Genomic DNA, 25,970 nt, shown 5'->3' on the forward strand with positions numbered 1-25,970 from the left:
TCAGACATTGTTCACTGCTAGTATATATTAATAAAATGACTTTTACATGTTGATTTTGTGTTCTGCAACAATATGGAGCACATTTATTTGCTCAATAGATATTCATGGACTCCCTATAATTTCTATATACTAGATAATGTCCTCTGCAAATAGAGACAGTTTTAATCTTCAACCCCAGATCTTTTCTTTTTTCTTTTTTTTGTTTGTTCAATAAGTTTATTATCTTTATCTGAAAAAACTTCATAGAAAAACTGCCATTTGGTTTAGCTCTCAGCAGTCTGTTCCTGAGCTCTGAGGAAGCTTGCCTTCTTTTGAGCTACCCGATCTTTCTTCTCGGCAAGGGACATTTTGGGACGGTTCCACCTCTTCTTTTTAACTTCTCTCTTGGGCTTTTTCTCATAGACTGAATTCTCTCATATAGCAGAATGAGCTTTCTTATACATCTCCTCCATGTCATGGGTAACATTGTTCTTTATATACTGAGAGAATTGTTTCTTGTAAGCATCTTCATCTTCTTCCATTAGATAATGCATATAATCTGCAACGTTCTGACCCATGATGTGCTTCAGATGTACTTCTGCATTGAACTCCTTGCTTTCAGAATCATAACCAGGGAATCGTTTGGTACTATGAGGGATAGACAAGCCTCCATCCACAGCTCCCTTCAGGGCCCCAAAAACTTTATTGCAAGTTGTAATTCTAGCAAGGCCTGCATCCAAATAGCAGGTGAAGGCACCAGGTTGACCATCAATGCTTTCCACATTGTATTCATCTCCAGTCACCTCCACTTGGCTTTCATAGATCTTGTCCATACCAAACCTATTGAGAAGCCTGCGGGCCAGCAGCAGGCCAATACAACATGCTGCAGCATAATTTGTTAGGCCAACTTTCACACCATATTTTGGTAGTTCATGTGCATATGCTGCACAGACTATCATATCCCCTTCTATATGGGCATAAGCAATCTGGCAAATGATATCTCTGTTAGTTACACACACTATCATCCTGTATTTGGGTGTGTTGTACTTATTTTTGTCCTGGATCACCAAGCCTTTCCAAGCATAGCAATCAGTTTTGTCCTCTCGTCTTGTTCTAAATTTCACTTGGTATCTCTTAAAGTAGGCCTTATTCTTGACAACTTTAACAAACCCCATCCTGTGGAACAGAGGCCTGGGTCCGCGACTTCACACAGACCTGCAGGCCCAGCAGCAACACAGGGGGAAAAAAGTCCCAGATGCTTTCTAATTTCTTTTCCTTGATGAGTTTCCCTGGGCAATACCACCATTACAATGTTAAATAGAAGTGACAAGAATAGACATCTTGACTTCATCCTGTACTTCAAATGAAAACTTTCTTTCTCTTTTAAGTATGATATTACCTGTGGAATTTTCAAAGATATTTTTTAGCAAGTTGAAGAATTTCTTTCTATTCCTGGTTTATTGGATTTTTTATGAATGGATGATGACTTTTGTCATTTTTCTTCATTTCTTGAGGCAGTCTTATGGCTTTGTTCTAGTATGGTGTATCACATGGGTCAATTTTCATACGTTGAATCGACCGGGCATTCCTGGGATAAATCTCACTTACTTGTGGTTAATAATCCTTTTTAAGTTTCTGGAATTGTTGATTAGTATTGTGTTGAAGAGTTTTACATGTCTTTCCATAGGAGATATTGGTCTATAATTTATTTTCCTGTAATGTCTTTTTCTGGTTTTCATATCAGGGTAATACTGACTGTAGAATGATTTGAGAAGCATTCTTTCAACTTTGATTTATTTGGAAATCTTTGAAGGATTAGTATTAATTCCTCATTAAGCATCTGATGGAATTAAAACTTTAAACCACTTTGGTCCTGGGTTTTTCATTGTTGGAAGTTTTTTGTTTGTTTGTTTGGTTTGGTTTGGCACTGGGCATTGAACCCAGGGGTGCTTTACCACTGAGCTACATCCCAGCCCTTTCATTTTTTATTTTGAGACAGGGTCTTGGCTAAGTCACTTAGAGCTCTGCTAAATTGCTGAAACTGGCCTTGAACTTGTGATCCTCCTGCCTCAGCCTCTTGAACAACTGGAATTAGGCATGGACCAACGTGCCTGGCTGTAGGAACTTTTTCATTATTATTTTAAACACTTTGCTTATTATAGGTTTACTCAGATATTCTTGCTCTTTTTCAGTATTTTTTGGTACTTTGTGACTTCATAGGAATTTGTCTATTTCATCTAAGTTTTCTAAATGTGTGGAGTGTAATGTTCTTAGCATTCCTTTATCATCCTTTATATTTCTGTGAGATTGATAGCAATGTCCCCTCTCTCATTTCTGATTCTAGTAGTTTGTGCTCTTGTTCTCTTTCCCCCTCCCCTCTCTCTTTCTCCCTCCCTTCCTAATCCATACTGGAATCTAGTTAAAGGTTTTTCAATATTTTGGGCCTTTTCAAAGAATCAACTATTAGTTTCATTGATTTTCTCTATTGTAATTTTATTTTCTATTTCATTTATGTTCTTCTCTAATTTTTATTATCACCTTCCTTATGCTTCCTTGGTGATTAGCTTGTTTCTTCTTCCTAGCTTCTTCATTTATTTTTTTTAATTGTATATGGACTTAATATCTTTATTTTATTTATTTTTATGTGGTGCTGAGAATCAAACCCAGTGCCTCACATTTTCTAGGCAAGTGCTCTACCACTGAGCCACAACTCCAGCCCTTTTCCTAGTTTCTTAAGGCAGAAATTTAGCATGTTGATTTGCATTCTTATTCTTTTTGAAATATAGATGTGGATAGCTATAAATTTCCTCTAAGCACTGCTTCAGTTTGATCCCATAAATTTAGTATTTGTGTTTTTTTTTATTCATCCAAGAGTTTTTCTTTTTTTCATTTCTCTTGCTTATTTAAAACTGTGTTACTTTTCACAATTATGTTTTTCTAAAGTTCCTTTGTTAATGATTGCTAATTTTATTCTATTATGGCCAGAGCACATATTTTGTGTAATTTCCATGCTTTTAAATTTAGTAATACTTGTTATATTCTAACATTATGGTCTACCCTGATAAATATTCCAAGTATAATTGAGCTAAATATGTATCTATTGATCTTGGGTGATGTTCTAAAGATACATAAATCACATATTATATACATAAGTCTTCTATTTACATATTGAACTCCAACTTGGTTGTTCTGTCCATAATTGAAAATGAAATATTTGAGTCTCCAAATATTTTTGTTAAATTATCTATTTCTCTCTTTAATTCTAGCAGTTTTTGCTTCTATATTTTGGAGCTTAGTTGTTAGGTACATATATGTTTATAACAGTTATATTTTCTTGATGAATTGACTCATATCAAAGATAAATATCCTTCTTTGTCTAGTAAAAATTTTGGTTATCATCTCTTTTGTCTGATAGTAATATAGATACTTCAGTGCTCTCTCTCTCTCTCTCTCTCTCTCTCTCTCACACACACACACACACACACACACACACACACATTCCTGGGGATTGAACCCATAGGTGCGTATTTACTACTGAGTCACATCCCCAGCCCTTTTTATTTTTATTTTTATTTCAAGACAGGGACTCACTAAGTTGCTGAGGCTTTCCTTGAACTTGCAATCCTCCTGGCTCAGCCTCCTGAGTCATTGGAATTATAGGCAAGTGTCATTATGCCTGACTTGGGTCTTTTTTGATTGGTGTTTTTCCATCATTTTCCTTTACACCAATTTATGGTTTTGAATCTAAAATATGCATCTTGTAGACAACACACAGTTACATCATGTTTTTCTTTATCCAAGAAAAGTTAGGGAATGAGATATTCACAAGGATCTTTAAAAAGTTTTGACATATTCATGAGAATCTAGAAGGATATACATATTTTCACGGAGCTGTGAATATGTTGAGAGCTGTATGCATACTCAGGAAAGACCTAAGGTTAGACTATTGTCTACTCCACTTGTTATCTGTTGCCCCAGGTGGTATTGATGTTGAACAAGTACCTCTGATTCTTTAAAAAAAATACCCCTGGGAGCTGGCTGCAGTGGCACATGCCTACAATCCAAGTTACTCTAGAGGCTGAGGTAAGGGGATCATAAGTTCAAGGCCAGCCTGGGTAACTTAGCAAGACCCTGTCTCAAATTTAAAAAATAAATAAAAAGGGCTGAAGATGTAGCTCAGTGGTAGAGCGCCCCTGAATTCAATCCCCAAAGTAACTCCCTCTCACACACAAATACCCCTGGGAAAAGGTTGTTGGCTTTGGTCAAGCTCCTATGTAGATCAGATAAAGATAGCCCAATGAATGTGGTTTTCCAGGGAGTAACAGACCAAATAATGGCAATTTTTTGGAAATGGGTCTTTGAAAGAACTCCAATCCTATTCTTCCCATTTCATTGACTGCCAGATTGCTGGTTTCACTGTGATTGGCTGTGGGTTTTCAAGGCTACCATACACCTAAGAAAGGGGTATGCTAATAAAAGCAGTTAAAGTGCCACCAAACATTTTTACTAAGATGCAGTCTTTTTCTTAATCAAACATTTATCTAATTCCTGAAAGATTGCAGTTAATTTTCAGTGTTCTAAACATTTCAACTTTGATAACTTACAAACATTCTTGTTGATTTTTATGGAGGAGGACAGACTTTCTGATGTTTAGTCTGCCATTTTTAATGATATTACTCTCAGTGGCTCTGCTTAAAACTCTTAACCTTGCTCTCTCCAATGTAATAAGGAGAGTTAAAAATCATTAACTTTATCTCAAGCCACCTTCCTTTCCTTCCAACTGTCTCTCACCTTTGCACTTTCTCCTCAAGCAAGACTGAAATTATTTTTCTTTTTCAAAGCATCATATGTCATCTTATTTTTGAGGTTGTGTCCACTGAATCCCTCCTCCAATAAAAAAATGCTGTCCCTTTAATCCCAGTTTTACCTGGTTAATTCCAGAAAGCTTAATAAGCCCTTTTCCCCTAGACTAGATTGAATCTCCAAATTCCATTAGCATTTAACATATGTTGTAATTATTTTGGCAATATCTGCTCTCCTATTAGACTCTAATAAGTCTAGGAACTTAATAGATCCTCAGTAAATATTTTGAAATAATGTGTGCTATTCTCACCATATAGCTGAGGAAACTAAAGCACAGAGAAGTCAAGTAACTTACCCAATGCTATTCATATGGTAAAAAGCAGAGCAATGGTTTGAACACATATTTGATTTCAGAGCCAGTACTCATTCCTCTCTGACATGTTGTTTCTATGAGGTCTTTAGTAGGCTAGTGGAATTGGTTCTCATGAATTCAAACCTACCACTGTGTGTGGTGGGCTACCCTAACCTGGCCTTGAGTAAGCAGTTCTCAATTTTTCTCATCATTCATCATAGGGAAAGTTCTGCTCAAGCAAAGTTGGTGTGTGGCCAGTGCTCAGGTGTAGCCGGATAGCATGCTGGACTCTTATCACATCTTTCCTCTGCATGTCAACACTGCTGAACAGAGTCAGAACTAGAATTGAGAGGACAGCTTAACTGTGTGGTAGCCACAGATAGCTGCTCAACACCTTCCTAACCCCAGATACCTGGAGTACCAATCAGCTTGACAGTTTGAAGAAGCTTTGGTATATGGTGGCTTGTCATATGTAGGATGCTTTCAAGGGTAAAGGAGGAGGAAGATAAGGAGAAAATTTAATCTCAGTAGAGTTTCTACCCTCACCATTCTCCATATGTACAAATGGCATTCTATTTAGACACCCAAAATGAAGGCTTCCCTCAATATTCATCCTCTTGCAGCCTCTCACTGGTTGTAATTATTGACAACCCCTTCTGCCTTTGGACTTGATTCTTCTGTGAGATACACAACAGAACTTCCTATGACTGAACTCTCCACCCACTTGTCTGTCTATGCCTTCTTTGAACTCTTCGAGATTTCCTCTTGCTGTCTGTTTTAGTCAGCTTTTTTTTGCTGCTGTGACTAAAAGAACCCAAGCAGAACAATTATAGGGGAGGAAAAGTTTATTTGAGGGCTCACATTTTCAGAAGTCTCAATCCATAGACAGCAGGCTCCATTCCTGAGGTCTGAGGTGAGGCAGGACATCATGGTGGAGGAAAGGAATGGAGGGAAGAGACCCTCATCATGATCTGGAAGTACAGAGAGTCCAGATACAAATATATACCCAAAGTCACACCCTAATTCCCACCTCCTCCAGCTACACTCCAGCACTCAGTTAATCTCATCAGGGCATTAATTCACTGGTTAGGTTAAGACTCTCACAATCCAATCATTTCTTCTCTGCACCTTCTTGCATTGTCTCACATGTAAGCTTTTGGGGGACACCTCACATCCAAACCATAACACTGTCTCTCAATGTAACTGGTTAAAAAATATGAGTTTTGATGTTGGGCACATATAGAAATTAAAGCTGAATATGAGAATGTTGAAAGTTTGCATAGAAAAGAGTTAACTCTTTCCCATTCCAGAAGGGATTCCTTAAACACTTCTGTCCTCTTTCCTTAATCATAATCTGTGTGTTTGGAAAGACAAACTAGGCAAGTAAGCCTAGCCCCCTCCTCTTCTGCCCCTCTTGGGAGGGGCCTGTCCACAGAGAACACATACTCTCAATGGATCTCCATCATAGTACCAGATTAGCAGGGCAGTCACTGCCATTCTTGGGAGGCCAGAGATGGTCTAGCACTGCAGATAGCTGAGTGAGTAAACATCTCTCATTTTAAGCTTTAGAATTGAAACTACTTTGGCCTCCTTGTATGCCACATTGCAAGTTTCAGACCAGTCTGGGTAACTTATTAAGACCTTCCCCCCCCCCAAAAAAAAGGGGGGATATAGCCCAGTGGTAGATGCTCCCTGGATAAATTCACAGTATCCACCCCCCAAAAAAGCATGTCACATGGCTTAATCCTTCATTTCCTCCTTCAGAGAGGTCATATTAGTCATTTGCAAGATATTTAGGTTTATTTGTTTCTGTTTTAAATTTTCCCACATCCTTGTTGGTTTTATTTATTCTTTTTTTTCTTGAAAGCATTTTACTTCAGATTTAAAAATGAATAGTTTCCACATGGTTCATGGTAGGATACCCAATATTCACAAATATGATGGAGGTCATTTGAAGAAATGTATACACACCTCTATTTCTCCTTCACGCTTTTCTCTTTTAGAAAAATACTATTTATCAAAAAGAAACTTCAGCACTACAGGTAAAACTATTTTCCCAATAAATTTATGAAAACCTTCCCAACAGAATTAATATTGCCTTCCCGCTACCACCACATTAAAGTTTTATTTAATCTTAACCACATTTTTAAATAAAAATGAAAAATCAAGAATTGCTAAATACATAAAAAAGTTTCCAACACTAAATATAGAGATTGGGTAAACACATTTAGTTAAAAGTGGTTGGTGGGTACCTGAATGTTAGATTAGTCTCTATTTTGGTGTTGAAAATATTTCTTAATTAAAAATTATTTTTCAAAGCAGCTATTGCTCATATAGAGCATACTACTGCCCATGCCAAAGACTCTACATATAATTGGTTCTCATAAGAAAACTATCTCATGAAAATTGAGACTATAGGTCAGAGAACTTTACATGTAGCTTCACAATTTTAATAATTTCTGACCACCAGGTAAAAGGTTTCTTGTGAATTCATTTGCAGAGAAAGAAACAGGCCCAGAAGTAACCGGCTTGATGAAAGACCGTCATGTCATGAGGCAAAGGCTATGTAAATTCCCGAGGCCTCTCAAGTGCTGAGACTCAGGGAAGATCCAGGAAGTGTTCTTGGCATTCCCATAGAGGAGCCCTACTGAGAGAAGGAGAGGGAAGAAATGTCCATCATTGCCTTCCAGAAAATAACTATACATAAGGAAAGGTAAAGGACTGGTCCTGGTAACTTCAGCCCCCACCTAGCCTCATGAAAAGGGGCTATTGATCAGATGTGAACAACATGGAGTAGTCAAGGTTTATTAAAAAAATTACTGGGACTGGGGAGATAGCTCAGTAGGTAGAGTAGTTGCCTTGTAAGCACAAGGCCCTGGGTTCGATCACCAGTACCCCCCCAAAAAATTCCTGAGGTGCTGTGGCCACAGCAGGGGGCCTGCACTAAGAGGGGCAGTCCGAGCAGGGGTAGATCTCAGGAGGCAGAGGCGGTAGTGGCAGCGATTGGGAAGGTGGCCAGCACATAGGCACCTTACTGTTTGTATCTTGCCAAGTGGACACGGGTGGGGGCAGAGAGCTGCTCCTGGGAGGAGCACAAAGACCCCTCTCAGTCCACAACCCAGGGCACAACCATGGCCACACCCATCTGCCACCTCCAAGCAGCCTGGAAGGAGGAGCTCTGTGCTGGCTAAGAGCCTTGGCTGGCAGTAAGGGAAGCTGGAGAAGTGGCGAGGGGTCTTCAGGGGTCGCCTAGCCTCTCCGTGCTTCCCCTCCCTCAGCTGGGACACAGAGGTGCTCCATCCCTGTGCCTGGCAGGGTCAGCAGCTCACAGGTGACTCTGGCACTTGGATTGGGCACTAGAGGCAGAGAACCCAGGCCCCACTCTCTCCAAGATATGCTAAGAGTTGTCGTCACCCCTACCAAATGCCAGGAAAGGTGGCGGCTGCTGGAAGGCTGAACCCCAGAATCCATGCAGCGATAGCCTGGACTGGCTGGTTAGTTCAGAGGGGCTGGAGGTTTGCTGCTGCAGGCAGATGGAGCACACACGAACCCCCATTCCCTCGGGGGTGGTGACCTACACCAGACCCAAACCAAGAGGTGGGTCACCATGGACAGAGCCATTGGTGACTGTGGCCTTGGGCTCCCAGAGCAGGATGTCCACCCCCAAACCACCCCATTCCTGCCCTACCAGGGAAAGACACTGTGCTGAGGGAGATGAGCAAAGGCAAGCCCACCTTAACGCCGCCCCCTCATATTGCCCTGCACCCCACAACATGAACACACACACACAAGCAGTTGTGGCCACAAGGTTACTCTCCCTATACCCCAACTCTTCCCCTTGGCCTGATTCAGTCCCTGCCCTGCACTTGGCTCCTGCCTGGCTACCTCTTATTTCCTCACCTAAAACACAAGGACAGGACCCTAGGTTCCAGAGCCCTTCCTTTCCAGAACATCCTCTGCTCTGTGAGAGTCTCTGTGTGCTCTTGAGGAGGCGGAGCTTCTGCAGTGTAAGAGGCTAGGAGGGGAGTGAGGGTCCTCTGAGGAAGGAGGGAGCTGAGAGAAAGGCCAGAAAAAGCAGAGAAAGGGAGAGAGGAAAGTATGAGGAAAGCCATGGAAGGGAGGGGCTGAGGCCAAGAGGACTCAGGGCCTGGGGCCAGTCTCTGCCACAGATTCACCCTCAGCTCACCCTGGACCCACGGCAGCTCACCCTGGACCTCACCCTGAGCCCCTGAATGGACCCCAGGATCCTACCCCCTTGCCTGGGAGCCTTGTACGTGTCCTTCTGGGGCTGCAACTTCCAGAACAAAACCTGGGAAGGTGATGGGGAGATGGAGGGCAAAGAAAGGGGGCTCTTCCTCTCTCCCACAGCTCCCCAGTCAGCCCACCAGGGCCTGCCCTGCTGCTGCATCTGGACCCTGAGCCCAACAAGTTGGAGGGCTGCTTGGGGAGGGGTTTGACTCTCACAGTCCTGCCCAGAACTGGCCCAGCCCAACCCTGTGACTATGTGTCCTGGGGGCTTAACTATGTCTACTCAGGCCACTGAGCCCACCTGCAGAGAGCCACCCCTCCTGTCCCTGAAAGGCAGGCCTCAGAAGCTCCAGGAGGACATCAGAGAGGGGGTGGGCTGTGGGGTGAGGCTCAAGGGTCACTCAGCAAAGGGCCTAGGCTCTGTTTGGATTCAAAGTCCCTGTCCCCTCTCAGAGGGCTCTTCTCTAAGTACAGCACCCCCCCCATATACATCACCATACCCCTCCAAATACACACTCTCTCACTAAATAAGAGTTCAGAACTTATTAGCACTGGCTGGGGTTCCCCATGCCCAAACACGCCAGTCAATAATATGGTGCCTGACCCTCTCTGTGACAGGCATAAGGGTGGGAGAGGGGCAGAGCAGTCCAAAGTCTGAGTCCTTGCATTCCTGGAGCTCCACCTCATTGCATGAGAAAATGTCAACTCCAGACAGAAAATGCTCATCCCAGGTATGTGGGCGTCCACTTTCCATTTTAGAAGACAGGGAGAGAGTGGCAGAAAGGCTCTCAGGGTGAGCAGGACCTAATGCCTCAGGATCAACAAACTACTAAGAGAGTGACTTCTGTTCGAGAAGTCCACCCCCTCCAAAGATCCCAGATCAGAGGCCAGGGCAATATAGCTCTGGTTTCTACCCTGTTTCTACCATAGAGGAGCTGTGTGACCTGGCTGAGTGTCTTGCCCTCTCTAGAGTGCAATATTCCTGTATGTACTTATCACAGTCTCATTCAAAGATCTCATGCAAGTCTCTGATAAGAAACCCAACCAGGTCTGTTCTGCTCACTCTGTCTAACTGGGGAAGCAGGAGAGTTGGAAGAGAATTCCTGGAACCAGAAGACTGCAGAGAGATTTGAAAAAGCTCAAGCCAATCACTTCCTCTCTCAGTCTAGCCAAGGCAAAGACCTCTCCATTTCCGAAGAACTTGTTTGTTCCAGAATGAGACCTGGGATTTATGACCAGAACTCTCCCTCTCTCCTTCATAATTCCAGATATAAATGCACCCCCTTGGAATGCTTGTTCAGAGGACTAGGAATGGGTCCCTGGGAACAAAGGAAGCACCCACTAGGTACTCCTGAGTACTGCTCCCATTTTGTCAGCCAGAAAGAGGGCAACAAGATTCACCCTGTGAACTCTACTTCTCTGTCAATAGACCAGGAGATGTGGCACATATAATAAAACTGTGATTTCTTTATGCTATTTACTTCAAAGTATTTTATATAATATATATATTTTATATAATAAAAGTATTCAAAATATTTTATATAATTTATATATTTTATATAATGAAGTCACATCCCAACATGGCAAATCAATTATTTTATACGCAAGGAAATTTGAAATTCAAAGACACAAATGTGAGTGGCAGATCTAGGATAATACTCTCAAGGCCACTGGAAGTTGAGGCCAAGCTCGGGGAAAGAAGAAGAGGGGTACTGTATGGTTTGCTGGAGCTCCCTGTGAACCCATGCTGCTCCTTCCATTTGAGGATTCCTTGTCTTATGTATAGATTGGAGGAGTGCTTGGGTTTATGGAGATGGCTCTGGCCTGAGGCTGCAGGTCTGTATGCCATTCCTCCTCTTTCCTCTTCTTCAGCACTGGGTTTGGCTCTGACTCTGGGGCTGAAAACAGGATAGAAAAAGTGGCAATGGGAAACAAATCATGGAAGAAAACTGCATATGGTCCAAAAGTCAGCATTCCTTCATGGGTAAGCAAAATGGAATGGTCTGATTATTACACAAGGTGGCCTGAAGTGTAAAACAATTTACTGCAATGTGCAATGCCCTTTTGAAAAATTCCAGATGAGGAATAAAAATGAGACAGACTCATGGATTCAAAATTCCAAAAGGTTAAAAAGTAGAAGACTCTGTGAAGTGTTTCTATCTTTTTCTCTCTCTACCAAGAACTTTCCAGCAATCTTCCCAGACAATTAATGCTGAGTAATGACCAAGAATAATTTTAAAGTTTCTTCTTATACCGTATGTAAAATCTCCTGTTTGTTTTTGTAAAAGTAATAATTGGGAGATGAGAATGAAGTGATAGAATGAGATGTGTCACATAAAAGGATCTGGATTTGAGCCCTAGCTTTGCCGTTATCCTGCACTGCACTGTCGGCCAGGTTAGTTCCCCCTAGACCATCATTTCCTTATCTGCCAAATGAGAGTGAGAGGGGGAGATGTTAGACTAAACAATCTTTAATGCCCTTTCTGGTTCTACAGGCAATATTCAGTCCGTCTTCTCAAGTGTGTAGTTCTCTCATTATAAAATAGGCTCCATGACCTTGAAAGTCTCTCTCTTTCAGTCCTTCCATTTGGGGTCTGAGATGAGAAGACATTCCTGGCCCACCACTCTAGTTCTCCAGCTGCTCACCTTAGGCATCATGGATATTCGGTCCTTGAAGATGAATAGGGTGTGTAGGTGTATAAGCAAGAAAAGGAGGAACTGGGTTGTGGCTCAGTGGTAGAGCATTTGCCTAGCATGTGCGAGGCACCCGGTTTGCTTTTCAGCAACACATAAAAATAAATGAAATAAAGGATTGTGTCCATCTACAATTAAAAATATTTTTTAAAAGCAAGAAAAAGAGGAGGAATTATGGCATATTGAGGGTCCTACAGAATGGAGAGACCAGGCAGATGGGTTCAAATTCTGGCTCCCACCACTCTGCACTTGTTGTGATGTTAAGCAAGTCACATAAACTTTCTGAGCCTTACTTTACTTGTACTCAAAGCAAGCTTTGTGGAATGTTGTGAAGATTGAGTGAGACTGAAAGGACTTAGGAAATTTTTCTTTGCTCTTGTTTTAGTCAGCTTTTTTGCCTCTGTGACTGAAAGACCCAACCAGTACAATTGTACAGGAGGAAAAGCCTATTTGAGTACTCATACTTTCAGAGGTCTCAGTCCATGGACAGCTGGCTCCATTCCTCAAGGCTCAAGGTGAGGCAGGACATCATGGTGGAAGAGTGTAGTGGAGGGAAGTGGCTAACATGGTGATCAGAAAGCAGAGAGAGAGACTTCACTCTCTAGATACAAAATATATACCACTCTGCCCCCAATTCCCACCTCCTCCAGCCACACCCTACCAGTCTTCAGTTACCACTCAGTTAATCCCATTAGGTGAATAATCAACTGATTATATTAAAGCTATGATCCAATCAGTTCTCCTCAAAATCTTCTTGCATTTTCTCACACGTGAGCTTTTGGGGGACAACTCACATCCAAAACATAATAGCCCTACAAATATTCCAAAAAGTCAAATATGATATTCAGCATTTACACACTGTTATGATCTCCATTCTGATTAGTCAGAATTTGTGCCACAGTATTTGTGAAATATTTTGAGTATCATTCCCTAGCAGTCATCATCATCATCATTATCATCATCACCACCACAGTCATCATCCAGGGTTTCTATAATGCCAGTCCTCTTAGAAAAACTTGGAAAAGTTGAGTTCAGTGGTGCATGCTTCTAATACCAGTAACTTGGGAGGCTGAGGCAAGAGTATCAAAAGTTTGAAGCCAGCCTGAGCAAAGAATGCATTTAAAAAAAAAAGTAAAAATGGCTAGGGATGTAATTCAGTGGTAGAGTGCCCCTGGGTTCAATCCCCAGTGCTACAGCAAGAACAGAAGAAAAAAAGGAAGAGAAAATACTTGGAAGACCCTCTTTCACAAGCCCTGTGAATAGAGTCCCTCCAGTAAATCAACCATTTACTCAGTAATCATTTACTAAATCTCTCCTCTATTCCAAGATTATTTGGGATGAGCACATTCATTCAGAAAGGAATCAGATATAGCTTTATGCCTCAAGGGGCTTGCAGTCTAATGGAAGAGACAGGTAAATAAAACACAATTCAGTGTGATACATTATATAATAAAATACAAACAAAATGAAATAGATTAATGAAGGAATATTGTTCACTGTGTGTGGATATAGGATGATGGTTAGAAAGGCTTTATAAGGAAGGCAATTCTTAAGGTGGAACTTGATGTAAGAGTATTTGTCATGCCACTATTATGGAGAACGCAATTTAGGCAGAGGTAGTGGCATGCACAAAGGCATGTACTAGTGAGTTAGGCAACTGTAAATGGAATATGATGTATATTAGTGTGTTAGTCAACTCTTCATTACAGTGACAAATACATAACATAAATCATTTAAAAGCAGGGAAGATTTATTTTGGCTCTCAGTTTCAGAGATTTCAATTCATGGTTGACTGTCTCTATTGCACTGGGCCTGAGATGAGGCAGAACAACATGGCAGAAAGGTATGGCACAAGAGAGCTGGTTAGCCCATGCCAGTAGGGAAGAAAGGGGCCAGAGACAAGTTATAGTCCTCAAGGGCACACCCCCAAGAACGAACTCCTTCAACTAGGTCCCACCTCCCATAGTCCCTACCATCTCCTAGTAGTTCATTCAGCTATCAGTGAATTAATCCACTGGCAAGGTCAAAGTTCTCATGATCCAATCACTTCCACAAAACCCCAACTCTGAATACTGCTGCACTGGGGACCCACACCTTCAACACACAAGTCTTTGGGGGACATTTCATATCCAAACCATAATAGTTAGGATGCATTCAACTGCAAGTAAGTGGATATCTGCCAGAAAAATATTATGAACGATAATTGACTTATTATTTCACATGACAAGAAGTTCAAAGGAAGGTGGTTCCCAGGCAGGTGCAGTGGCTCAATGTTATCATCAAGGACCTGGAGTTTTCTTGTCTTTCTGCTCTACATGTTTGATTTGCCAATAAAATATCTCTTCTTGATTACAAGGGAGTTATGATTGCAAGAGTCACATGCAGGTAAAAACACATACTAAGAGGACCACGTCATGCCATGTGTGTCCTTATATTAGGCAGGAAACCTTGCCCTGAAGATATATCCCTTTTACCCATCAGATTTCCCTTTGAGTCCCTAGTCTGTGCTCTAAATGCAGGGGAGGATGGGACAGTGAGTACTTGGGCTTTTTGCCCTTTATGATGGGAGGCTTTACCACAAAGGAGGGATGATAGGAAAAGTCTTAAGAAGTTAGGTCCTGAAGGCTACCTTATGTTTGGCTAAAAATCTTGTATCTTCTCCTGCAGGCTAGAGAGAAATTGGAGAACACAATGAATTAAATTTCCAAATCTGCAGTTTGGAAAGCTCACAATGTTATACACATACATATGTGTGACTATGTATAGACAAGGTCTGGGATGATACATGTCAGCTGTTCCTAACGACTGTCTCTAAGGAGGGGAGTGGGATTGGCAGAGCTCAAGGAGGACATATTTTTTACTCTTGAGCAGCAGTTTTCAACAGAGGAAGATTTTGCCTCCTGGGGAATATTTGCCAAATTCTGCAGATGTTTTTTTAGTTGTCACAACTGGGTGAGTGCTACTGGAATTTAGTGGGTGGAGGGCAGGGAGGTTACTAAACATCCTACAAGATGCAAGACAGCCCTCACAACAAAAATTATCCCATTCAAACTGTCAATAGTGCTGAGTCCAAAAGGCCCTGGTCTATAGACACATCACTTATTTGGATTGTTTACTGCAAACACCTAACTCATATAGTATTTATTTTTATAGTGTTACATAACCCAAAATTCATAAGCTGTGTTGGAAAGCAGATTGGAGGGGTGGAGACTGGAAGCAGGAAGAAATGTTTGGAGACTGCTGCAATACTTAATTCAGTGGTGTTTGTTTATTCTTTCTTTTTAATTTCCTTCCTTCCTTCCTTCCTTCCTTCCTTCCTTCCTTCCTTCCTTCCTTCCTTCCTTCCATCTCTCCTTACTCTCTCTCTCTCTCCCTCCCTCTTTCTCTTGGAAGTATAAACTATTTTTTTCAAATATTAAAATTTTACATTGATCTCAGCATATAAATAAATTTATCAATTAGTGCTGCTCTGGTCAGAGCAGGAGTTGGGACCAGGGCCCTAGCTTCTCATACTCTCCCACTCCCCTTGACATGGCTCAATGGACTTCTAGAGCATTTCTAGTACAGTTTGAATATCCCCAGGTAGAAACTGAGAGCTGACCTAGGGCAAAGATGTTAGGGCTTGAGAGGCTAAGAAGATTCAAGAGTTGGGTGAGGGTCGTGAAGCCAGAATTGGGGACAGGCAGTTAGTGTAGAAATAGGGGATCGGGTCAGATCGAGAAGATGGGGGCAATGAAAGCCATCTGCCTCTGGAAGTTGGAGACTGCCCTGGGAGAATGGAATGTCAAGGACCTGCAGAGCCCACTGATAACCAAACTTACCTGCCCTTGTCAGGGACTGCAAGCAAGGAGCTGCTAATTAATGCCCCCTGGGCCCTTACCTGCCTGAATCACTTTGGCCCTCCTCCTGCCCATCGCTTCTCACTTTTTACATCTCACCTGCTAAACCGGGCCTAATCCCTTAGGCAGGAAGGAAAGAGATAAGGGGAGAGAATGGGAGAATAAAACCTATAAAAAGGACAAGATTTGCTCATCCCATGGATTCCGCCTTTGGGTCCCCTTCTTCCACCCAGGAGAAGTCTGCATTTACTTTTCTTTAATAAAACTTACTTTCTACCCTACGCTTGCCTTGGCGTGCTTCTCTGGAATACCTGAGGAAGCAGGACTCACCACCAGTAAACGGCAGTATCAGTAGTGTGTTAGACCAGTCATGATAGTAACTCAGCTAATTACAAACTGTTTGTTGTAATTCTGTGATAGGAGAAAAATCCTTAGTTGTCTTAAATTTCATTACAAGGGCAGGAGGATGAAGGGGAGAGGGATATGGAGAAGGTTAATCAGTTAACAGCTATAGTCCCAAAACAACAAAGACTGCTTCACATTCCTGAGTGGATGTTAAACCTTAACCCAAATCCCCTCACCACTTCTAAGCACCACCACATCCTGCTTCTAACCCCAGCCAATCCACAAGCAACCAGTGCTTCACCTTATGGACTGTCATCCTATCCCAGAGCTTTTCTAGTTTTTTATTAGCCCACCCCTCTTATCTATAGCCAATGTAGGGTCCATGTAAACAACTTGTGATTTCTCTTCTCAAATGTTCATAATAAAAAAGTTCTGAGCTTTAAGTCCAGGGGCTATTTTTCCAAATGCTATCTTATCCTGCTTCTGGAAGTTGAAGGAACCTGTCCCAGGACCTGGTCCTTTTTGGGGCTGACATCTGTAATGGCTTAATCGACCCTTATTTCAGAGATTCCTCAGTCTCAGTAATTTTGGTTTAAGATCTGTCTGGAAGAAGGGGCACTTTTTAACCTTTCTAAATTTATGACAGTTATAGTCCTTATTATTACAGCGAGTAAACTGATAAATCAACAAACAAAGACAGAGGTATTCAACAGGCAGAACTGATGGAACATGGTGATAGGATAGTGGAAAAAGAGAGGGGAAGCTTGGAGAATTTCTAGGTTTCTTTTCTGGCTTAGTAAGTTAGTGAGAGGGTGTGAGAACTATTCATTAAAGTAAGAACACAGTAAAGGGCTAAACAGTGAGTTAAGTTTGGATGTGTTGCATTTGAGAAGACTGGGAGACTTTAAGACAGAGATGTGAAGTAGGTAACTGGATACATGGGACAGAGCTCAGGGAGAGATCTTGGTTCAAAGCAATGGTTGGGAATCATCAGCACTAAATGGTGGCTGATGCCTTGAAAATAAATGAGATCATCCTGGGAGAGTGGAATGAGTCTAGGAAAAATCTTTTGAGAAAAGCAGTAAAGTATAGGCAGAGAAAGATGTCTCTGTGAAGGAGATGGGGAAGGGATGAACCAGAGGCCAGAGAGGAGAATGAGAGTGAGGAGTCATCAAAGTAAGAGTGTTTCAAGGAATAAAGAGTAATCAACAAAGTTGGTAGAGATGTCAAATGAGAAAATGACTTAAAAATGAGTTGCACTGGATTCTTTTCTGGAGCACTTTGACAGTGTTCTTTGTAAAGGATTTTAGGAGGAAGGGTTGAGGATGGAAAAAATGTCATGGCACATTTTTTAGAAATTGTGTTAGCTTTCTGTAACTATAGCAAAATACCTGAGACAATTAACTTTTAAAGAGAAAACGTTTATTTAGAATCATAGTTTTGGAGATTCCAATCCATATTTGTTTGACCCCATTGCTTTGGGCCTGTGATGAGGTAGCACATCATTGTGGGAACACATGGTGGAGCAAAAGCAATTACATCATGAACCAGGAAGCAAAGAGAGAGGGAGAGACCAAAGTCCCATGATACCCTTGAGGGTACCCTTCTGTGACCTAAGTACTTGCCCCAAGGCTTCATCTCCCAATGGTTCCACTACCTCTAAGTAGCACCATCCTGGGGACCAAGTCTTTAACACATGGGCCTTTGGAGGGCATTCAACATCTGAACTATAGCAGAAATTAACCAAACCAAACATTACAAAACAAAATAAAACTAGCTTAAGCAATAAAAGGGGGTGGGTAACACAGGGTAGAACAAGCAAACCTCAGGAGAAGCAGAAATATAACTGGACCTTAGGAACAACTGGAAGCAAATGACTTATTTTTCTTAATGCTGTCAGAACAAGTCCCTGTACTCCTGAGGGCCTTTCACTGTGTGGGAAATTAGTCAGTTCCTGTCCCCACTAGGAGCCCAACCTAATGCGGCTGGGCCTCTGAACCTCAGGTGGAACCAAGGAACTTATCCCAGCCCAACACTGTGGCAAAATGTGCTCACCTTTGATGCTTACTGACCTCACCTTCCAGACAATTAGATCCTACAGAAGTACATAATAGGAGATTCTAGAAAGAAATGTAATGGGGTCTACATTTGATACTAATAACACATTTTCATGGTGTTTTCAAATTTGCCAGAAAAGTTTGATATGCATTAACTTGTTTAATCCTCATAATTCAGAGCAGATGAAGATCAGCGAGAAAACATTGAAATGTACCTAGGTGTTTGTATGTTTAAAACTTCTGTGTGAGTTTGCATTTGATTTAAATGTTTAACTTAGGAAAGGTTGATGTTCAAGCCAAGCTGCTTTCATAAAGAGTTCCATTCTTGTGAAGAAGGTGTAAATGAGTTGAAAAGCACAACACTCTCCTTGTGTCAGTGAACTTCCCCCACAGCCTGTTTAGCTGCTCAGATTGTGATAAACACCTCCTTCCATTTGTGTGGCACTTTACAGAGTCGCAGTAACTTTCACATCCTTTATTTACTATTACAAATAACTCTAGGAGATGGGTAAGGCAGAGATTTTCATTCGGATTTTTAGAAGGGGAAACTGAGGCAAGGATTGATGCATAGGTTTGCCTGAGATCTCCAAGCTAGAAGGGGCTGAGTGGGGAACATAAGGTATGCCTCCTGTCTCTCAGCCCAGGGCCCCTTCTCTTCCTTTAAATACAAACACCTGTTTTAGCTCTGAGACTAGATTGTAAACTGTCCGAGGGCAGGACTGTCGGATAAATCCACAGTGGTTAATGCTCAAAGAATTGCTGACTGACTTTCTGAATGGGGTCCAATTCGCTCCCATCTGAAAGATGAAGAGCTTATTCCAGGAACTTCCAAGGAAACTAGCCTCTCCGCCCATTGCCTGGCCTTGCCACCAGGGGTCAGTACAAGGGTAGAATGAAGGGAGCGGAAGAAAGGACAATGATAGACTTGAGCTTGTGTTCCCAATGGTTAGTGAGGAGACACCCCTTGTCTATGATAGAAACCTCCCCACCACATACCCTGTACCTCTGCTTGGTAGAATATGCCAGAACTCAGGGTTTTCGGTGAGGTTAGTGAAATATGGGCTGAAGGATGCGGAGACAAAGGAGCACCGTGGAAGGAATCCTGAGCTAGGATATAGAGAGAGGCTTTAGTTCCAGTCTGGTACTTTGAACTACTTTGTGACATCAGATACACCTGTTACTCTCTGTCTCTCAGTTTCCCTTTCTGTTACATAGGAGGTTAAGCCAGAGCAGTGATCAGAAACAGAAGTGCTTATCAGCATGATGTGAAGAGTTTCTTTCAAAAGACACAAGCCCTTCAGGTAGAATCCTCAGAAGGTGGGATCTGATATTGTGTCTTTGGAAGTAACTCATTGGGGGATTTTGCTGCTTGACCTTGCATCAGGAACTCCTGGAGCTGGGGTCGCTTCCAGTCATGTGTCCCCTGCCTCTTCACAGGCAGCACTAGGCAAGAGAATTCCTAAACACTGCAGGCTGCTTCTAGGCACTTCCCCTACTCTCCTCCCAGGACTTGCTCAGGCTGCCTAGGAATAGTCCTCTCCCCACTGTCCTTCCCGCTTGCACCTTGGCTCTCTGGCATTCCTGAGCTCCAGAGCTCCAGATGTGCTACCACCCCTGCCCAGTGGCATTATACCCCTGGTCTCTGGCATCTACTCCACCTTCTTCCTCAGGCAGTGTCCTTTTTATGAAGGAGAAATTCTGAGTCATCTGGGAAGGAACTATCACAGAACTGGGGGAGGGAAACATCCAGGAGGCAGTGGCTGGGAGGAACGGGTTTCTGCTGAGATAAAAAGCAAAAGGCAAATTGAAGGATACCGAGGATAAAAACTAGGAATCATTCTTCCCATCTGGACAGTTTTACGACTTTCGCAGTCATTCACCACTTCATATTCTGGATCTCAACAAGAGCCCTTTGTGGTAGTGCCATTATCCCCAGGCTTGAAGGCTCTGCTCTCCTGACCAGCCTCACTAAAATAGTCCCACACCCAGCTCCAACATTTGTCATCTTCCTCTGCTATATTTTGTATGACCATTTTCACTAGCTGGCATTTGTTTTACTTTATTGCATATTTTCTTCTTTGGTTGTTTTTCTTCCCCACTAGAAAGAATTTAAACTTCAGGAGGGCAGGGCATATGCCACTCTCATTTACTACTTTATACCCAGTGGTTTGAAGAGTGTCTGACATATGATGATAAATACTTGTTTAATGCATAAATGAAAAGCATATGTGGGAAAATCAAGATCAAGAGAAGTGCTTGTTCCCCATTCCCATGTTGAATCACTGCTTCAGGTAGGAGATGATCCTATGTCCTTCTCTCTCCTTGCTCAGAGATTGGTGCCCTCTCTGCTCCCCTGGAGACAGGGCTTAGCTCTAAAACCCAAGTCTGTTGACTTGGATGCTAGGAAACCAGGAGAGGGCTCAGGGCCTGGTATCAACACACTGATGACAGTTACTGCAGTCTTATGAAGTGTCGATATGCCTTCTATAGAGGAAAGCTCTGGCCTTAGCCACAGTTGAGTCCTTAGGCCTGGTCATCAAAGGCTACTCAATGGTCTGAGGGCTGAGGGAAGTGTGAATAATGACCAACCCATTCCCACTGTTGGAGATGGTCCCATTAACTGCTGATGGGCTATCAAGGGTGGTTGGGATCTTTTTAAAAATTAATATAATATTAAATGTATATATTAATGGAGTTCAGTGTGATATTGCAATACATGCACACAGCATGCACAGATCAAATTCAGCCTCCATTTTTTCTCCCTCTTTCCCACTTCCTTACCCTCTAGTAGTCACTATTCTCCTTTCAGTAGTCACTATTCTCCTTTCAATATGAGGAACCACATATTGTCCCTCATATATACAGAAGCATATGAGGGACAATATGTGGTTCTTGCCTTTTTGTGCCTGGATAACTTCACTTAACATAATATTCTACATTCCCACTCATTTTGTTGCAAATGACAGGATTTCAGTCTTTTTATGGTTGAATGGCATTAATAATTGAATAATTGTGTATAGGTGCCACATTTTCTTTATCCATTCATTGGTTGAGGGGCATTTAGGCTGGTTCCATATCTTGGCTATTGTGAATCATGCTGCACTGAAGTGCAGTTATCTCTTCAACAAACTGATTTTATTTTCTTAGGATATATACCCAGTAGTAGAATTGCTGAATCATATGGTATTTTATTTTTAGTTATTTTGAGGAATCTCCTCGCTATTTTGTTTAATGGGTTGTATCAATTTACCTTCCCACTAACAGTCTATATGTTTGCCGTTTTTCTCTATATCCTCACTAGCATTGTTACTTTATTTTATTATTATTATTATTATTTTTTGGCACTAGGGAGTGAACCCAGAGGTGCTCAAATAATGAATCACATTCCCAGCCTCTTTTTTATTTTTTATGTTGAGACACAGTCTCGCTGATTTGCTTAGGGCCTCATTAAGTTGATGACTTTGAACTTGGAATTCTCCTGCCTCTGTCTCCTGAGCTGCTGGGATTAACCAGCTTTTTTTTTTTTTTTAATAATAGTCACTTGAACTGGGGTAAGAGCTGCACAGTAAAAAGAAATAATCAACAGGCTAAAGAGACAACCTACAGAACGGGAGAAAATATTTTCCAACTATTCATCTGACATGGGTTAATATCCAGAACATATGAAAAACTCAAAATACTTAACACACACACACACAAACACACACACACACAATCCAGTTTTTTAAATGAGCAAATGATCTGAATAGGCATTTCTCAAAAGAAGAAATATAAATGGGGATTTTTTTCTCTCCATGACCATGAGGGCTGCTTATGCAGGCTCAGGAACCAGTTTGCCATAATGAGAAGCCAATCTCTACTTAACATATATACTTACAAACTATATCACCTTGGGCAAACATCTCTGAAGTTTCTTGTGGTCTTCATCTCTACATTCCTCACATAGTTTCTAGTGAGGACTGAAGGAGATATTCCAGGAAAATGTTTAGAGTGGTGTCTAGCACATAATAAGTGTTCAGTACATGTCAACCATGATTGTGACTATTTTGGTAGAATTAATTATTCTACTTTCTTCTTAATGTTCTACTCTTAGTTTTATGTTTATCATCCTTACCATGGTTAGTATTCTTATTCAGGGATTTTATTTCCTCCAACTCTATGGATTGGTACATAGGGAAATGGAGGTACAGAAGCCTGGTATTAACTTGTCCTGGGTTTCATGGTTTACTGAGTCACCAAAAAGGCCACACTTCCCAGCTCAGGACTTGCTTTTGCCCAGCCTGAGTCTCTTGGGAAGCTTTCTTGCCACTGTGGCAGGGTCTGAGTCAAGCTCTGTAAGCTGAGTTGTGTCAATCAACTTCTGGACTGGACTTGACCCTATGGAATGCCTACTATCTAAACTTGCATGGTACCTAGTCACTATTGGTCTCCTTTCCCCCATAGTTGAGAACTTTTGACTTCAATTTCAGAACCAATTGCATCTCTGGCACCCATCCTGACATGGGGCATCCCCAGGCCTACCTGATGGACTCAACATCAGGCCCTTGCTGTGGGGTGCTCCCTCCCTGCACCCTGGTTCTAATCACTGGACTCTGATGACAGTGACCAGATCCCCACCTTGCTCGCTCCAGCTCTGCTCTCTGAGCTTCATCCTTGGTGAACGGAGAACTGAGCCCTGCTTTGCTTTTTTTTTTTTTTTTTTTGGTGAGGGGCACTGGGGATTGAACTCAGGGGCACTGAACCACTGAGCCACATCCCCAGCCCTATTTTGTATTTTGTTTAGAGACAGCATCTCACTGAGTTGCTTAGTGCCTCACTAAGTTGCTGAAGTTGGCTTTGAACTTGCAATCCTCCTGTCCCAGCCTCCTGAGTCACTGGGATTACAGGTGTGCACTACCACACCTGGCTCCTGCTTTGCTTTTGCTGATTCCCTTATAGACTTGAGCCTGGGCCCTTTTCCCCAACCAGGGTCCTGCTGCCTACACACAGACCCCTTCTGGCTGCCCACTAAAATACTGCATTAGTCAGCTTCCATCACTATAACAAAATGTCTAAGATAATCAAAGGAACAAAGGTTTGTTTGGCTCATCATTTCATAAGTGTCAGTTTCTGGTCACTTTGCCTTAATTGCTTTGGGTCTGTGGCAGCACAGTACATCATGGCAGGGATGTGTGGTGGAAGAGGCTACTAACCTTCTGATGGCTGGGAATGAAGGAGAAAGAGAAGAGACGGGGGTCCCAATATCCCCTGCAAGGGCATGCACACCAATGACCTAACTTCCAAGAGACCCCACCTCTTAAAGGTTTCACCACCTCCCCATAGCATCACAGAGAGGGAACCAAGTCTTGAACACACGGACTTTCAGAAGACACTCCAGATCCAAACTCTAGCAAGTGTTTAGTATGCCCCTAAACACCTTGTCAATTTCAGTGTTCTCTCCCAAAACATTGTGTGGGGCTGAAGGCCTTTGCTGCTCCCTTAGATACCCTGACTTCTGGCTGTCACCTTAGCTCACCTGCAAGCCTATTCTACCCACCTGACTGCAAGTGTAGCAAGGCCTGTTGCATAATGCCTACCCAGGTCCTGCCATATCTCAGGACATCCAGATTTGCTTCAGCACACTGTGGCTATAATCCTCTATGACAAGAAATTTGATTATCCACTAAGCCTGGCAAATAAAATAGGCTCCCAGAATTAGCTGCCACTATCTCAGGATCTCCCTATACAGCCCTAAGATATGCCTGTGTGCTATGAAGGGGTTAGAAGTGGGCCCAGAATCTCCACTGTGTCATTGACCCAGACCTTGCTCCAAGCCAGTGTTTTTTTTTTTTTTCCTTCCCTGTTCTGGGTTCCCTTCCCCCATTTTTGTTTCCGTTTCCCTGTTCCCCTCCTCTTTCACTGGATAGCATTCCTGCCCTGCTCTGTTTGCCCTGCCACGCTCTAGTTGATCTGTTAGAGCCAAGATGGAAACCTTGCTGCCAGAGCACTGGGAGCCACCACTGCATGCAGAAGATTGCTCATGTGCTAGACTGATCATAACTGATGAGCCTGCTCATAATCAGGTGCTCACGAGATTCAGCCACCACTTTTTGTGATCCCCAGTAGAACTGACCTGTTGGCAAGTGGACTCTAGTGAGGAGGCCCCACCAACAAAGCTGTGACCATAGGGGTGCACTTAGCAATGGAGTCCAAGGCCTCCTGAAGAGGTGGAATGGTCCAGGGCAGGGGCTATTGGGCCTGGCTAGGAAATGCAGCAGATCTCGGTCCTTGATCTTGGTCTCATATTCCCTGTCCTGCCTCTAAATCTTAGCATGCCAGGCTTGCTGAGGTAGGAGCTATGGGAGTTAGGAGGTTCTGAACTGACCTACTTATGGGCAGTAGCCACTGTGGCAGTGGGCAGGAGCCACGCGTTCCTAAGCGAGGAAGTCTGTATTTCAGATTCCAGGCCCTGATGAATGGAAGACCAGACTTTCCAACAGCAGGAATTTCACCTCTCCAAGGAGCATATTCTTAATTTTTCACAGATCATGCTCAGTTCTTCCTCAGTCTCTGGCTGCTTGCCTTGATGGTCCTGCAACATACAGAACCCAGTCTCCATCCCATTTCCCAGCCATCCTTGAGCCCTTCCCTTGGGTAGGAAGAAATTCCTTCCAAGACAAGGGACATTTTGCAGCAAGGACACAACCCGCTACCTTCTGTTTGCCAGAATGCCCCATAGTGGGGTCATTTAACTTGGTGACCTTCTGCAAGCTGGGAGGGGAAATGGAAGGAGAGTTCCAAATCTTTTGTGGAAATGTTTGAGCCTTAATGATGAGGACACTCAGGGGACAAAAGGGACTTAAGAATTTAGTAATATGAAGGTATAGTCTACCTCTCTGGTCTAATCAATTCATGGATGGGCCACAATGCATATAAGAACTAGAAGGAGGCTTAGAGTTACCTGACCCACTGTCTTCTAAACCCAGTTGTTCATCAGAATCACCAGAGAATCAGGCACTACCCGCTTAAGATTCTGATTTAGTATGCCTAGGGAGTTGCCAAGAGTCTTTATTTTTGAAATAGTTGTGCCCCAGGTTTAGGAATCACTGGTCTAGTCCAGGGCTCTCACATTACACATGGGGAAACTGAGACTCAAAGAGGCATGTTTTCATGATCGTTCAGCAACTAACTAGCTTGACTTGAAGGCCTTCTATGATATGATTCTAATCTACCCTTCTCATTAGAATCTCATTTACATGCTCTTGGAGTTGCCATACGAATACAGGACATAAACTAAATTTGCATTTCAGACATGATAAAAAATTTTTGGCTACTTGAAATTCAGATTTAACTGGGCATCCCATATATTGATTTATTCAATATGACAATGCTATGCACCCTATAATACAAACCATTTTAATTAACTTTGTCGTATGTAATTTCTGAAGTCCTACTAGATCTTTGCAAATGTTGTTCTCTCTGGAATACTAGTCTAATCTTTTCTTCAAACCCTGCCCATCTTTCAATATGAATGCAACCTTTTCTCTCAAGCCGTCTTATCCCCTGAGTGGACCTTTATCTAGCCTCCAATAACACTTCCTCTGCCTCTCTATTTCCAACTTCTCATACGCCATCTTGGGTCAGAGCTCTTGGTCTACTTGAATTAACTCTTCT

At 42.4% G+C, this 25,970-nt stretch overlaps 1 pseudogene; it reads right to left on the bottom strand.

Moving 5' to 3' along the window:
* Window positions 1-220: 220 nt before the first annotated feature.
* LOC124972042 (60S ribosomal protein L5-like) lies at window positions 221-1,204 on the bottom strand (annotated as a pseudogene).
* Window positions 1,205-25,970: the final 24,766 nt, after the last annotated feature.

This window comes from Sciurus carolinensis, chromosome X (assembly GCF_902686445.1).
Source record: "Sciurus carolinensis chromosome X, mSciCar1.2, whole genome shotgun sequence".
Classification (NCBI taxonomy): domain Eukaryota; kingdom Metazoa; phylum Chordata; class Mammalia; order Rodentia; family Sciuridae; genus Sciurus; species Sciurus carolinensis.